At 54.9% G+C, this 3,036-nt stretch overlaps 2 non-coding genes across 2 annotated transcripts; both read right to left on the reverse strand.

Annotated features, from left to right (window-relative positions):
* Positions 1 to 422: 422 nt before the first annotated feature.
* Positions 423 to 494, reverse strand: TRNAP-AGG. The gene has a single exon. It is a non-coding gene; the product is annotated as a tRNA-Pro (tRNA).
* A 1,483-nt stretch (positions 495 to 1,977) lies between these two features.
* TRNAP-UGG lies at positions 1,978 to 2,049 on the reverse strand. The gene has a single exon. It is a non-coding gene; the product is annotated as a tRNA-Pro (tRNA).
* Between the last annotated feature and the right edge of the window lie 987 nt (positions 2,050 to 3,036).

The following is a 3,036-nucleotide window of genomic DNA, read 5'->3' on the forward strand; positions in this document are numbered from 1 at the left end:
GCTCCCTCTCTCCTTAAGACTGTGACTGCTAGAGCCCGGGATAGTGGGTGGGAGTCCCAGACTGGACCTTTTAAGGCGTCTGACTGTGAAGATTCGGCTCTTACTGTATATAGGGACTTGTCTCTTCTTCAGTGCCTTGAGTTTGCACTGACAGAAGTAACAAAAAAACAAAACAAAACAAAAAACCACCGAAAACCAAACAAAGGACAAAAAATAGCTTGTCAAAAGGGCTCTGGCAACACTGGTGACAGAACTCTAGATGAATTTTAAGAAGAGGTAGTAAGATAGTAGGCGGCGTCAACATAGCTTGAGACCTTTGTACAAATTACCTTTGAAGGGCGTCCGTGTCTAGCGCTGAGGTCTCTAGGCCGAGCGGAATCTAAAAAAGAGCAGGAAACGACTTTTCCCCTGGACCAAAAGCCGGGCTCGTCCGGGATTTGAACCCGGGACCTCTCGCACCCTAAGCAAGAATCATACCCCTAGACCAACGAGCCCCACAACTTATAGTGTAAGGTTATCTTTGTGGGCGTCATAGCATCCTGGGGGCGGCAGGGGCGGACCCAGCAGAACCCCAGTGAGTAAACTCTTATTTCAGACCTGCCTGGAAGGGGCAATTTCAAGGGCAGATGGACGTGGCGGGAGCCCAGAGCCCCGGCCCCTCCTCCGCACCGGACAAAACGGGGAGCAGCCCTGGCTCTCCGACAATCCGAGAGCTCCCTGGGTCCTCGCCCGCCGCCACCACTCGGCCCTGGGCTGGGGATTCCGCGTCTGAGCGCAGAGCAGTGAGGAGCTCTAGCTTCCGCAGGACATGGGAACCTTCCAATAGCAGGCAGCGGCTGCGCTGAGGGTCTGCGAGCCGCGATCACTGGATGCCCGCCTTGGAAACGCTGCAGTCCCTCAGCGTGGCACCAATGCGTGTTCAATAAAGGCCTGCCGAGTGCACGAGGCACCAGCCACCAGGCCCCCTACCTCGCCGCACCCCTCGCTTCTCCGGCTCCGGTCCCCACTTCTCCCCAAGGAAGCCAAAACCCAGAAAGCGAACTTCTCACGTGGGCCTCCAACCCTAAAGGATAACGCTGAGAGTCTCTTTGCTCCACCGACTAAACCAGCCCCGCAGCGCCCGCCTGACCTCAAGCTCCCAGGATGGCTGAGCCCTCGGAGAAGACGGCTTAGGCCACCATTGACACTGCGCACTACGGGCGATTCAGCGATCCGCCCCCTTGACCTTCACTGGGGGGAGCTGGCGAGACCTCCTGTTCCCAGGACGTGAGGAGGAGGAAGAATGAAGCCCGTGGGGCAGCAGGCGTCTGGCGTCGGTTCCGGGGCACCCTTTACTGGCACTCTGCCCTGCCCTGCATCCAGATTTCACCTGATTCTCCAGAATCCGGCAGATCTGGGCTAAAAGGGGCTCCCCGTCCCCTCCAGATTCAAGCTGCGAATTTCCTGGCTCTCAGTGGGAAGGCCCCGGGGTCTGGGCGTGGAGACAGGGGCCGAGACCCCCACCCCGCCAGGGCCCACTGAAGTGCTGGCCGCGGATGCCCAGTCTTCCCCTCCTCCCTCCTCTCACTCACTCCCCTTCCTTCTCCCCCGCTTCCCGTGTTCTCCCCTTTTCCGAATAAACTGAAATTTTAAGCGGAGTAGGGCTCACCTGGGACTGGAGCCGCCATAGTTTGGAATCCTAGAAAAAATTTATGCCCCTGGAGCGACCAATGAGCCCGGCGCATTCTTCCTTATTCTAAATAACCTCCTTATAAATAACCTCCTCCTGCTGCTCGGGGTCGTCTCCTTTAACAGTGGTTGCAGCAGTTGGCCGCCCTGGATCCCATTTCAGCAAGGCGAGCGATTCAGGCCCGTCCGTCCGCGTACCGGGACCCCGGGAGGTCTCCAATGAGGCCCTGCCAACAGGAGCCTACCTCCGCCTTCCTAGTCTCACGTCCTTGCTGAAAATGCGAAAAGGGAGAAAAGAAAAGGAAAAAGGGGCTCGTCTGGGATTTGAACCCAGGACCTCTCGCACCCAAAGCGAGAATCATACCCCTAGACCAACGAGCCGCCAGCTTCCCATTTTTTGTTTTTGTTTTTTGGTGGAAGATACGTCTTTCCGCCCCTGACGCAGAGCAAGACTCTCTCCATCCGCCCAGTAGCTCAGTCTTTAGCGCGCGCACCTGCGAATCTGGACTTGTGGGTTCGCGGCCACCCTCAGATTTCCGAGGCAGACTTTACTCCTGCTGGATAAACTAACAAGGTTACCAGCTGAGGTTACGAACTGGTGGTTTAAATGTGCTGATATGAAATACAGGTGCATTTGCCTATTACTAAGGTAAAAGGATTTCCAGGCAGAATAGTGATGTCAGAAATCACAAAGGAAATGTACAGATTTTACCCAAGTTTTTAAAACGGCAAATGACGATCCAAAGAAAATATAATCTAAATTACAAACTTAGGGCTTATTACTGGGTTACGCAGATTTCAAATCCTTTAAAATATATATAGCCTCTTTTTTTGAGACGGAGTCTCGCTCTGTCGCCCAGGCTGGAGTGCGGTGGCGCGATCTCGGCTCACTGCAAGCTCCGCCTCCCGGGTTCACACTATTCCCCTGCCTCAGTCTCCCAAGTAGCTGGGACTACAGGTGCCTGCCACCGCGCCCGGCTAATTTTTCGTATTTTTTTTTAATTAGAGACGGGGTTTCGCCGTGTCAGCCAGGATGGTCTCGATCTCCTGACCTCGTGATCCGCCCTCCCAAAGTGCTGGGATTACAGGCGTGAGCCACCGCGCCCGGCCAATATATAGGCATATTTTTAAAAGACATTTAAGAAAAGAAAAGTAATGAAGATCAGCCGGGCCTGGGGTGAGGCGTTAAAAAAGGCAGCCCGCTGCTTCAGTGACTTCCTTGAGACTCAAAGGAGGCCAGGGAGAACCCTGTCTACTCACCTGCAGGCATCTCTCCCCGGGTCCTACGGATTACCTACTCTGGAAGTCACAGAAAAGTGAAGGAGGCTGGGCGCGGTACCTCCTGCCTGCAGTCCCAGCACTTTGGGA

Source organism: Mandrillus leucophaeus, unplaced genomic scaffold (assembly GCF_000951045.1).
Source record: "Mandrillus leucophaeus isolate KB7577 unplaced genomic scaffold, Mleu.le_1.0 Scaffold240, whole genome shotgun sequence".
Lineage (NCBI taxonomy): Eukaryota > Metazoa > Chordata > Mammalia > Primates > Cercopithecidae > Mandrillus > Mandrillus leucophaeus.